The sequence below is a fragment of the Euprymna scolopes genome, chromosome 30 (assembly GCF_053919585.1).
Source record: "Euprymna scolopes isolate OS-2025 chromosome 30, ASM5391958v1, whole genome shotgun sequence".
NCBI classification, from domain to species: domain Eukaryota; kingdom Metazoa; phylum Mollusca; class Cephalopoda; order Sepiida; family Sepiolidae; genus Euprymna; species Euprymna scolopes.
In genome coordinates this window covers 32,844,170-32,858,061 of record NC_136511.1, presented here as the reverse complement: position 1 = coordinate 32,858,061, position 13,892 = coordinate 32,844,170, and the positions used below count along the sequence as shown (strand labels likewise).

The 13,892-nt window shown below is 33.1% G+C and overlaps 1 protein-coding gene and 1 pseudogene across 4 annotated transcripts in view; one reads left to right on the top strand and one right to left on the bottom strand.

The window, feature by feature from the left end:
- LOC145254737 (uncharacterized) overlaps positions 1–13,892 on the top strand; it is a 775,668-nt gene that overhangs the window by 262,180 nt on the left and 499,596 nt on the right. The window lies entirely within an intron of this gene.
- Positions 13,742–13,860, bottom strand: LOC145255094 (5S ribosomal RNA; annotated as a pseudogene).

Genomic DNA, 13,892 nt, shown 5'->3' with positions numbered 1-13,892 from the left:
TTTCATGTGAAGTTATTTAAAATCACTAAACTAAGCTGCAGTGCTCTGTGGCGTAGTGGTTAGCGTGCTGGACAATTCGCATTATATTTTCACGTTCGCGCCGACCTACCGTAGTCGTTTTTTTTTTGTTTTTTTTTCCTAAACAACTGGAATGAACTTTTTTGTTGGCCGAACTGTTAACGTTGCAGATGTTTTTTTTTTTTGTTGTTTTTCACACTTTATTTCCCTACTTTTACTCATGACTCCGGGTTTGATCCTTCCTACTTACCTACCATAACATTTTTTAAAACTGCCCCCCCCCCGTCCCGGAAACAAACACTCGGGCAACGCCGGGTACCCCCGCTAGTATATATATATACATTTTATATATATATATATATATATATATATATATATATATATATATATATATATATATACTAGCAAAAGTACACGTCGTTGACTGGGTTAAAAAAAAGCCTACAGAAAATGGATTCTGATTTATGAAAGCATGATAGGTTGCGAAACGGATGGATTTTAAACAGATATCAAACCAAAGCAAAATATGATGAAAGTAAAAATAAAATAGATAAACCCCAGAATTTATTATACTATACCTGTTCACACTGAAACACTTATCACAATATTCTGTGGATCTATATTAAAAAAAACGTTGTTATACTTTGTGAGATATTTCCATTCTATGGAGGTCAGGCGCGAACGAACACCCAATAATTTTATTATACCATATTTCTTCACACTGACACATAATTATCAAAGTATACTTACGCAGATAGATATGAAAAGCCTTTATTAAAGTGTGTGCCTACTTCCATTCTATGGAGGCCAGGCGCGAACGTAGACCTCACAATTTTATTATACCATCCCTATTTAAGTTAAAACCTACTTATCAAAGGATTCTTATGTACACCTATATCAAATACCCTTGTAAACGTTTTTTTTCCATTTTTGAATTTAGTTTTTCTATACTTTGGGGGCCATGCTCGAACGCAGACCCCACAATTTTAATGAACTACCGTTCTGCAAGATCAAACATACCGATTCCTGTGTCTCGATACATTTTCTATCATTAAATGTGATCAGTTTTCTTAAATAGTCAACCATATAGGAGCCTATTCGTGAGCAGACACACACGCGCGCGCGTTCAGCTTTATATTATAGATATATAATACTAGCAAAAACTTCCCGTGCTTTTCAATAAGATTTCTCTCAATGTGAACACATACACGCACGTTATATATATATATATATATATATATATATATATATATATATATATATATGGGGGGGTGTTAACATTGAGTCAAACGTTATTGAAAAGCACGGAATTCTTTTGTTTCAGTATTTATTTTTGTTTACTTTCTCAAATCTCCGAATAATTCTTTTTTGTTTATATTTATATCGTGTTTTTAGAAGACATATTGTCCACCTTATGTATATAAATGATAACATGGAATTAAAAAAAAACATCTGGTATCTGAAAGAGAATAACTTAGTGGACAAAAACAACGTAAGCAGCATGTTTCGTTTTAAATACACAAATTTAAGACGGGATTTTAAATTTATAAAATGTTTGACAAAAGAAAATGTTTCCCTTTTAAAAACAGTTCGTGTGCCACATGGTATACTTTTCCCTCGTTTGTTTTCGGGGAGTATTATGTCCGATTGTTGTAGAATAGCTCGATTTGCATTAAAATTAATAGATTTTATAAACCCAGTGGTTTGCTTAGTAAAAAAATGATTAAATACATTGTTGATACAAAGAAAAATAATTAGACTGTTACATGAAAAAAATTCTTACCATATTCCCATATTTTTAAATCCTATTAGGCTAAACAAAGATTAATAGAAGAAATCCAAAACATTAATAAACAATAATTAACACATATAAAATCTCGTGTTTATATATATTTTTTAACCGATGTTTAATCGACATATTATATACTTCTAAGCTTATATCGCTCGATACAATTTATTATGGATTCGACTTTTAGCGTTTCTATTTTTCAATTTCGCTCTTATTAACTTTCACCTCCACGAATCCAACCTGAAGATGATCTGGAGTGGAATCGAAAGCTCTAGAAATTTCCTCAATATTTTCGATTCTCATATAAAAATAATGGAAAATCGAAAAAAAAAAAGTATCATAAAGCGAAATATCTCCGTTGAAATTAATGTCTGCTTGAATAAAAAATGCTGCCTAAATGTACACAGTTTTAAATACCTACATATATGTGTGTACGCGCTTGCGTGTGTGTGAGTGATATAATTCCTATTTAAAAAATAATGTCTGTAAGAATAGATTTACAACCATTCTTACGTATAAATCGCAAATAATTCATGAGGAAAAGGTCACGTTGTTTTGGTGACATCGAGTTGTCAAACTTCATTTCATGAAGAAACAACCAATCTTGCTTTACTCGGACGATTTTAACAAAACGTATCGATTTTGCATTTCCTTCCTTTCTATTCCAATTCCAAATATACAGCTTCCCACGAGTTGTCGAATCCATCAAATTTATCAAAGTTTTGTGAATAACCTTTCGCTTAGCTCTATTGATTTACGAATCGTCATCAATATGTCCATCAACAACCGCCTCTCCTCTATTGTTCACTATAGCATCTATTGCATTGAATACTTTCGCGGGTGTTATCTAGATTTTAAAATAACAATACGCACTTGAAAGTGAGTCAAAAAAAATAAAAGGACTGCTTACACTAAATTATGTCAATTCCAAGCAAAAGTAAACATTTTTTTTTTCAGAATCTTATCGAGTTTACCATATTAGGATAACCACTTAAACTACAGGCGTAAAGTAACACTAAGTATCCAGCCATTTCCTTGTATATATGCGCATTCATTTTAAACAGATGTCTAGATTAGCAAACATAGTTATCTCCGCCATAAATTTATGAGGCATTAATTAAAAATCATCTATTGTATAAATCTATGCCGTCTGTGTGTGTTTGTGTGTTTGTTTGTATGTCCGCTAAAACCTTCTGTCATCCCCATCGAAGAGACACAAACTAATAACGTTCGAAAGAGTGATCTCCTGGACACATAATATAGAAAGATTAGAAGACATCGTCAATTATTCCAGATAGAAATGCCGTTTTATTTGAAGCGGGTCAGGTAAAACCATTCGTTTCGACAGTGTTTGTAGACTGTAATTGCGCGAAACGGTCGATTCGTTGTTAATTTGCAACGTCATAATAATGTGTCGTCATAGTCCGATCGATAACGTATTCGCTTACGTACTTCAGTTTTGCAAGTTCGCATCCACCACGCGGCATTTTTTTCTTCTCTTCTATCTTCTTTAAAAATTCTCAACTTTCTTAAGCGCGTCCACCACGCGGCGTTTATTTTATTTAATGATATGATAAGATTGTAATGTTTTGTCTTTAGAGCGGTGATAATAGCATGGTAGCTGTGTTAACTGTGGCAAGCAAGGCCACGGGCCAAAACATTATTATCATTATTATTATTATTATTATTATTATTATTATTAGTAGTAGTAGTAGTAGTAGTAGTAGTAGTAGTAGTAGTTGATTCGAGCGACATCGGGTCGCTGGATCAATTATTATGATTAGAAAAATAAACAATTAAATTGGGAAAAATAATAGACATATAATAATATTGCAAAAGGAATGTGAAAATAGGAAATAGATGTAAACATTGTTTTTTGTGTCTGCATAAAAAATAACTAGATTGCGGTTACATCAGCTGTTGGTATGAGACACGTAATGAGACGTACTGAAACACGTGATGAAATGTAGATTTGGGAAGATTCTAGCGAGTCGTTAGCTGGACATCAGAGAAAACGGGCGTCTCAGAAAGGGGGGTTGGTCTCTCCATGGCGCAGGGGGCGGCGTCATTTCAAGCAGCCAAGATGTAAAAACGTGTAATCTCTGAAGATGCTGGCCGGATCATGAAAATAAATGTTCGTAAATAATTCAGGTATGTGTTGTGTTATTTACAGAAAGAACTGTGTGTCTGCAACTGTTTCGATACGTCCACGTCAATCGTTTTCTGTTAGAACTGTTGCATAAATGTTAAAATATACACACTAGACGATTAACTAAATGATAAACTGGTTAAGGGAGTCGTTCATCTACTCCACGAACTTGATATTGTCAGTGGTTCTTTTCGCCGCCTTTATCATATTCCACATGGCCTTGGCGCATTCCACTCCGATGTGACGCGCAATAGTCATGATTAACGGAGCTTTGGGAAATTTTGGGGATCCGAAGTTGAGTGGCCGTCTACTTTCTCTAGCTTCTGCAACGGCTTGATAAAACCACTTTGCCTCGAGGAGCTGTTGTCGGCTGCATAGTGAGGATGTACCTCACAGATCTGGTCACCTGGTAAGTAGGGGAGTTTTTTTGTCTTTTCTCTGCTCACTGGACAGGCTGAAACAGGCATGCGACTGGTTGTTGTGGCTGCTCTCTCTCTCTCTCTCTCTCTCTCTCTCTCTCTCTCTCTCTCTCTCTCTCTCTCTCTAGATAGATAGATAGATAGATAGATAGATAGATAGATAGAAAACGAGAACCAGCTGTGAGGCGTATCAAATATGCGTGGGGATTTTGGTTCAGCAGAGGGAGTCTGAGATGGGGTTTTGGGAGCCACAGGTAAAAGGTAAAGGAAGAGTAAGTTATTATTACAAATATAAATTGTCACGATAATTGTTTTATATGACAGCTTAAATACTATATTTATCCAACATTTTATATCTTTTACGATATTTCTTTCTACGTTCGTTGTAAATAAGTGCGGCTTATGAGAAATATCTTGGAATATATAAAGGATAACCTATGGGAGTTGTATATAATATTCCCGAAAGCATTATCGATCAAGTCTAGAAAGTTTTTCTTTCTAACAGCTGAAGAATACCGCAAGAAACACTTTTAAATTCAATTCACCTGAGGAAAATTTAATATACTACTTTACCCACCGTTCCTTATCTTGTAGTATTTTTAGCTGGACCATCTACATATGAGACGGCCACCGCTGCCTTCTCTCACTGTTCTATTTTCTTTCTTGGTATAATTCTATAATGCACTTCTTTTACCATCCATGCTTCCGTTCAGCCTTGAAAGACAAAGTATACTCGTTAGCGGAAGTAACGCGCGTAATTGTGAGGCTAGGGTTGCGCAATTAAAACCATATCTGAATCGGCACTGTTTGAGTCCAGTGACAAGGAGAAGACCAGGACGACCGGAAACAATGCCGAGATAAGCGTAGAGCTCATACATCACCTGAAAGTCCCAAATGGTCACCCATTTAGTACTGACCTGGTTCAACGTTGCTTAACTTCGGTGATCCAGCGGGAGCCGGTGTGTCAACGTGATTATACCATATAAACTTCTTTGACAATACCAAAATATATCTAAACAACTTTAACAAAACCAAATATATTTATATCAATACTTAAAAACCAAAACTCGTAGTTGTACGATTTTTGATCACACATTTGCTTTTTGAAATATTAGAATTTTCAACAGCTGATGTTAATAAATATGTTTATATTTATTTAGATAATTAACAAATGAATTGATTCCTTTGCGAGAGTAGTAACAATTTTTTTACTCAATAACAATCAATTTAATACATAAAATCAATTATGGTGAAACGTATTAAGAAATTAAAAAAAGAAAACAATGCGTCATTTTTTTTATTAAAACTATGAAAGCAATATGTACACACACATGTACTTGCTTGGTAATTTTACAAAAAAATAATAATCCAATGTCTTTCAACTACGCTATATAACTATGATAAACCCATAAATAACGCATGAAGTTCAACATGATTAAGTCATATTTTTGTCATAAAATATGAATATAAAACGAAATAGTTTTACATCTATTACAAAACACAACCATTCAGAAATCAACGTTATAAACATTTATTAAGATAAAATTTCTTGTATCTCGCGAAATTTCGCATGCGTCATTAGTATTTTCTATTTGTATTATCATTTATTTCTACTTGCCTGGGTGCCCGATGTTGCCCGGGTGTTTGTAGATGTGCATTGAGCAAAAAAAAAAAACTGGTAGTAGGCAAGCAGCCTCAGCCCCGGATCGCGAACAAGTAAAAGAACGTGATAATAAACGTGGCGTCTTTGCTGCTGATGTTAAACCAGAAGTGACGAATGTTTGAATTAAGGCATAAAAATGGGATAACTTTGGAAATATCGGCAAAAAAGTGACCCCCTCCCTGTAGAAAAGTGTCCAGTTGAGGGTGAAAGAATTAATGTTTTTAGCCATTTTTTTATATTTGTTGTCCGAAGGGTCAAGATTACAAAACAATTCCAATCGAGTGAAAATTCGTCACCTCTGTCGAAAGCTTAAACGCATACATACATACATACATACATACATACATACATACATACATACATACATACATACATTTAAACAGACAGGTTATATTTATATTATAGAAGAGTATCTCTATTCCTCTTTTTGTGTATTTATATTCATATTAAACCCCCTTTTTATATTTATTTATAAAGTAATTATACATTTGTATATTGTACATGATTAAGCTCTTTCTATATATATATATATATATATATATTTTTAGATTTTCTATATATATATATATATATATATTTAGATTTTTCTATATATATATATATATATATATTTTTAGATTTTTCTATATATATATATATATATATATATTTTTAGATCTTAAATTTAAATAATTCAAAGTTGAAAATTAGGTATTACATTACCCGATATATATATATATATATATATATATATATATATATATATATATATATTAGATATAGATAGATTAAAAAAAAAAAAAAAAGGGGGGGGATTAAACAAAACGAGATTTGAACGTGGATTCGCGAGGTATATATACTTCACACTTCCGGTTATAAGATAGACGAATATTGGCTGAAGAGAGCTCGATAAGGATACCTTAAACGGGGCTTATTATCGGGCTTGTAAACCGACGGTACCAATGACCTGTCTCAACTAACAACTTTCTGTACACAAAATATAAGTACGCTCTTAAAATTTGGATTTTCCTTTTAATTGAGCACTCTGCTGGAATTCTTTTTCCAAAAAAACTAATCATATATATATATATATATATATATATATATATTTATGTATGTGTATATATATATATATATATATTTATGTATGTGTATATATATTTGTTTAAAATATTGCCTGCCAAACTCCTCTGTCAGCTTTTGGTCTACAGATATAAATTTTAACATATAGGGTGGTCGAACCCATGTGAAATTGTATTATTGGATTTTATAAGGGGAAAATCGGAGAAAAGGTGTAAAAATTAAAGAATTGTAATTTGTTAGGTGAAATCGACTGACACTATTACAAACTTGCATGCGAAATGTAATAGCTATTGACACACGTTTTTGTATTTAGCCATGCACAAATATATTTTCATAAGTCAGTTATAAAGATCAATGGAAAAAGTAAAACGTAGGCTAAACGTTTTGGTTTCGATTACTATATTCTGTGTGTGTGTGAGTAGAACATATTTGTATGTGGAGTTTTTGTCGAAAATCTATAATCATAAATAAAATTGAGGTAAAATGCATTTTATTCTATCATATAGATGTGGCGATTATTATATCCTAAACTTTCAAATACATATTGAATGTAATCTGTAATAATAAACCTTTTTCCACTGTTGAAAGTTAGTATGATTAAGGTACTTTTGCATTTGTGATATTTTTAACAACGAAAGGATTTTAATGGAAATATCGTTACAAGATTATTATCTTTATCGCAAGCGTTATTACGAATCGGATCATCGGAGAAGCATCAAAAATATTTTAGATTGTTTGCATGGTTGGGTGTGTACAGCGTGGAACGATTAAATTGTTGCTCTAGAAAAGACTACATGATTCAATTTCCGTATGAAGAAAACGTGTTTTCTTTTTTTGTTGCAGGTCATCTACTAGTTTATCACTTGTGCACAAATCCCAAGAGCGGTACGAGCCTTCTATCATGTCTGAAAATGGCACAATGTTCAACGAGCGAAAATGGAGATGTGTCACAGTACAACTAATACTCTCTATCCATCCAAGTTATTATAACAGGAACATTGCCAGCATTCTTAAAATGTATCGCTGTATTGCCTCGAATAACATGGACGTTTCCTGGGTAATGAAGATACGGTTATGGTCTTTAGTGTGGTTTGCAGTGAGTCACATCATGGCACCTATATCTTCGAAATCTGCTTGAAAATCAACACCAAACGGTACCTGGGTGTGATTAAGAGTGTGATAATCCCCTTGTGCAACTAGGTGGCCGCTGACAGACAGTGCTGGCTTGAAAGTCCAAAGAGACCTAGAGTTGGCTTCAGAAGGGGTGCTACGACTTTATACCTATCTGAACCAGTATCGAGGCGGTGATTGAGACTGAAAGTGTCTACATTGAATAGACGTCAGCTCTACTACATAATCAACTTACTTGAATATATTTTTTCTATAAAACTTTTAAAATTAAGCTGTAATATTGTTTTCTCCAGGGCGACACTTTTATTGTTCCATACTATATGTGTGATAGAAAAATTAAATTTATTTTTCGTGACTTGAATCGTTACATTAAAGGACACACAAGATAGGAAAACATGGCCGATATAGATCGACAAAGTAATATACAAAAATGAACGATAAAAAAAACAAAAATAAAAAATCTAATTCACGTTGATTATTCCGTCGTTAATTACGAAAAAAAAATCTGTCATCAATAGAAATCACCCTTTCTATCAAGATTGAAAACATCAAAGAAAATAATTGAATTTTATCCGTTTGTCTTTCTATCTTGTCTTGCTTTACATGGTTTTCTCTTTTATCATGATTATTTCCTATCTTCCGTGTTTATTACATCACAGCTTATTCTGGGATGTGACGGTAGCTGAGTGGTTAACAGCGATCCCTGACAACCTGGATGTGCTAAGATGTAATCCACTTCGTTCCACGGGAATTTTTCAAAGATTGTTGGCAAACTTTACTTGCTCCCATATATAAGAACCCGATGTCTTTCTAGAAAATAGTCGAACTAGATAGATATCGGGTACTCAAACAAGAAAAATATCAGGAAATTGAAGCCACCAATGACCATCGTTAATATTTGAAATGCCAGAATAATGCTTAACAACAATAACAAAACAAATTGCACATAAAATATAAAACAGGAAACTTGAATAAGAAAATAAAAAGGAAAGTGAATAAAGCAAAGTATTTGTTCGAACTTCTGCTTTCCCATGACTTCCTTCACGTGTAATTTTCACAGTTTGTTCTCTCTCTGAACTCTCAGTAAACTGAAAATTACCCCGTGGTTCTAAATCGTCCTTTTCATATCAGCGTCTGTTTTCGTATGCAAATTAATGGCATACATTAATGACATAAATTAATGTATATTATTGAGTGTTCTACAAACGAAGATCTTTTCTTTCTTTTTTTTTCATTCAAAAACAAATTTAATTTTATTATAAAATAAGAGAAAAAGAAAAGATCTGTTTGTTGAAGGCTCAGTAATTTACATATAGCATTTCAATCCTTATTAAATCCCTAAATATTCATTTCTTATTTTCCCCCGATTACCATAGAAACATATACTCAGTGTGCAGAGTTTGATAATAGATATTAACTTTATCATTATGGCGAGCAATAGAAGATTTACTTTGAATAAAATACAATAAAAAAGACAAGTAAAAAAAGAATCGTTTTAGGATCGGAAAATTAACATATTTTTTTCCGATTAAGATATCGATTTTCATACCCAAAAATTTCGGGATTTTTCCGATTCTCGATTCTTATTCCTGAAAATTCAAAGACTTACGCTTTCTTTTTATAACCTTCGTTTATTTCCTGGATTTTTCCATTACAGCTGTTTCATTGATGAGTTGGCAATGTTACTATTTATGTTTCCATAAAAATATCCTGTCCTCATCAACTTCTTCAGATGTTTATCCATTAGATTTTTACAACAAAAGGTATATTTTTAACATGCTGGACATCGTATTCGGGTAAAAGGATTTCCAAAGCCCTGCTTCCCTACTTCCTCCATCTTTTGGTGTTATTTAAAGATAGTTTTCCGTTTTAACCCGTACTTTCGTATTTTTTATGTATTAATTATTATTGATTTAATGTTCCCTTTTTTCCTATTTGTTTTTTTCCAATTACCATATAATTTTATAAACTTTTATTCCTATATTTATGCGTGTTTAGTTTAATATTGTTTTGTTACTTGGTGTTTGAATTCGTATTATATTACCCGATGCAGTGGAGGTCACTCTCGTAGTATCATTTTTTATATCAAGGATTACCTCTTTTGCATTTTTTTCCTAATCGGCTCTAATGCGTGCAATTCAATATCTATTTCTGTGCAAACACCCGTGGATTACATCTAGCCGTTTGTTTAATAATTTTTCTTTTGATATTAGTATATGGTTAGATTCTAATATATATATATATATATATATATATATATATATATATATATATATTGGCAAAATTACCCGTCGTTGACTGAGTTTAAAAAACAGCCTACAGATAATGGACTCTTATTAATGAAAGTATGATAGGTTATGAAAAAGAAGGGGTGTAAAGAGATTGCTTCGAATTTGGGGGTATCAAAACCAAGGCAAAATATGATATGATGAAAGTAAAAAACAAATAGATAAACCCCATAATTTATTATACCATACCTGTTCACACTGAAACACTTATCACAATATTCTGTGGATCTATATTAAAAAAAAACCTTGTTAAACTTTGTGGCATATTTCCATTCTATGGAGGTCAGGTGCGAACGAACACCCCATAATTTTATTATACCATATTTCTACAAACTGAAACATAATCATCAAAGTATACTTACGCAGATAGATATGAAAAGTCTTTATTAAAGTTTGTGCCTATTTCCATTCTATGGAGGTCAGGTGCGAACGCAGACCCTAAATTTTATTATACCATCCCTATATGAGTTAAAACATACTTATCAAAGTATTATGATGTACATCTATATCAAAAACACTTGTAAACGTTTATTTTAAATTTTTTATTTCCATACTTTGTGGACCAGGCGCAAAATCAGACCCCACAATTTTAATGACCGCCGTTCTGCCAGATCAAACATATCCATTGCTGTGACTCGATAAATCTTCTATCAATATATGTAATCAGTTTTTTAAACAGTTAACCATATAGGAGCCTATTCGTGACCAGACACACACACATACACACAGCTTTATATTATAGATTATAGTATATTATAATATATTATACTCTATTATATTATATATATATATATATATAATGAGCGAAAGATATATTGATAATTAAAAAAATAAAATTGTGTATATAAATTTATGTTTAACAAGGCAATACAACACAATACCGTACGTAGGCGTTATGAAAATCTTTATGCCAGTCATTTTGAAGCCTAATATTTTTATTACACTTTACCTTATTGTTTCTTTATCCTTTATTATTATTATTTTTTTTTTTAGTCTTTGACGCACTTATTTTCTTACTCTTAATTATTTTACTTGGTTGGATTGGCACATGTCACTTTCATTAAACCAATATTTATTGATTAATTAATTAATTGGCTAATTAAATCGCATAGCGCAGAGTAAGATCTTCACAGAGTATCGCTCATACTCTACCGCGTAATTCATTTCGAACGCTCTCTAAGATTTTTATAGTAATATAATCGTCTACAAATCTTTTAGACAACCTTCTATACCTCTTTCTAATCTATTTAATTTATACAACATACCCTCATATGCTTTTTACAAGATGTCGCATTCTTATTGTGTTACCTAGCACTCCTCTTCTTTCTGATGAGACTATAAGGCTTATAAATGCCTGGTATAGAGAGTTTGCATAACTCCTACGTACTCCTTTTTTCAATAATCTAACAATCAATAAATCAATAGATTTATATACTCCAATATTTATTTTTCTATTATTAATATATTTTCCTATCTATCTAAAAACTTCCGTTTAAAAACTCTTTTATATTCTTCTGGTCCCCCGTATATATACATATTAAATTTTCACCCCTAACAAGACACATTGCCAATTTGATGGAGGGGGCTACTATCACGCACATAAGTTGCAGGAGTACTATGTAAGGAGTTTAGCAGTAAGATCTCTGTTCACATTACACTTGACTTCTGCATGTCAGTACAGTTGGGGAAGCAAAAAACCGGAAACGAATTCAAATCTTTCAGCTCTGGGGAAGAAGCTATTAGAGTAAAAGGCTTTCTTACATCTAGGGATCTCAACTGTGTAGGGGTGGGACTTCGCTGCTCGTCGGCTTTGTCAGGGTTTTGTTCCTCGAGGGGGTGCAAGGGCTTGTAGTTCGTCAAAGCATCCACCATTAAAATACTTGTAAAACAGGCAGAGGGATGCAACATTTCGTCGGTGGGACACAGGCTGGTTTCGATGACAGTTCACGACCTATTAGGTTGCGACTCTCTTTTGGACTCTGTCCAGGAGGAGGGACTAGTAGCAGATGCATCAGCCCAAATGTTACAGAAGTACTCCATACATTGGTGAATGGATGCTTTGTAGAGGTGCAGGATACTTTCAGACGTAAGTAAATTTCTAGCATGATAGAGAGAGCGCACCTTATTTGCAACAGCTTTAGCAATAATCTCGATGTATCTATTCCAACTCATGTTTCCTGTGAACGTTAAGTCAAGGAGCTTGAACAAAGTGCTCTCAGTTAAAATATCTCTAGCCATAGCTATTGGCGGTTGTAAAGGTTTTATGTAATTATGAAAGGAAACGAGCGTCTTCCTCTAGCGTTTAGACCATTACCTGTGATATGTGCTCATTAGTTTTCCACACGTGCCTGCTATAGAGCATGGTTTTGTCGGCAAATACCCATCTCGGAGACAATATTATAAGGTAAGTCATTTATGAATATCAGAAATAATAAAGCTCCTTAGGTATACCCGCATTTATATCAAATTTTGGGGGCGTACTCCCATCGAGGACAACCTAGATCCTTCTCTCATTTAAGAAGCATTCGTCCAATATTTACGAATGGAGCTGATTATGCTAAGTCTTCGTATTTAATTAACTGATTTTCGGTTTTAGAATGTCTAACTAATTATATATACATCCTCTAATAGTGAATATATACTTTTATTTGGGGCTTTTTTTACAATTCAGTAGATATAGCATACATACTTTAATAATATACGTTTTCTATTAAATATTTGGAACAGGAGAAAAATAAATATAAGGAAATGCAACATCTAGCTTAGATGGAAATACAAAATATAACAGAAGAGATATAAATGTAATATAAAACATCAAGTATGAATTAATGAACAAAACAAGGGATAGGATTATGATATGCTGATTATATAATAGGGTGGTTTTGAAGCAAGAAGCAAGAAGGGAGTGAGGGAGTTGATTAAAATTGGGTGAAATTATGATGAAATTTGTGAGGAATATTGAGAAACCTGTAAAATAGACAAATGTAATAACGGAGAAAGTGCAGATGAAAAAAAAAGTATAAGCACACACACTCATATATGTACACATACACCCTCACACACACATGCGTGTGCAGTCAGCACCAACCATATTCAGGGTTTAACCGGCTTCCTCCAAAGGAGTAAGTTCATGGGAGTATGAAATTCACAAGCCGTCACCAGTCGCATGTATATCCCCGTTAGGTTTTTGTAACTTTTTGCAGGGAGGTGTCGATGTCCTCCTACATACAGCACCTGCACTTCTCATATTGGTCACCCATTTTAGTAATGACCAGACTCAACGTTGCTTAACTTCGGTGATCTGACGGGAACCGGTGTGTCAACGCTATAATGCCGTATATTCATACACACACACACACACACACACACACAC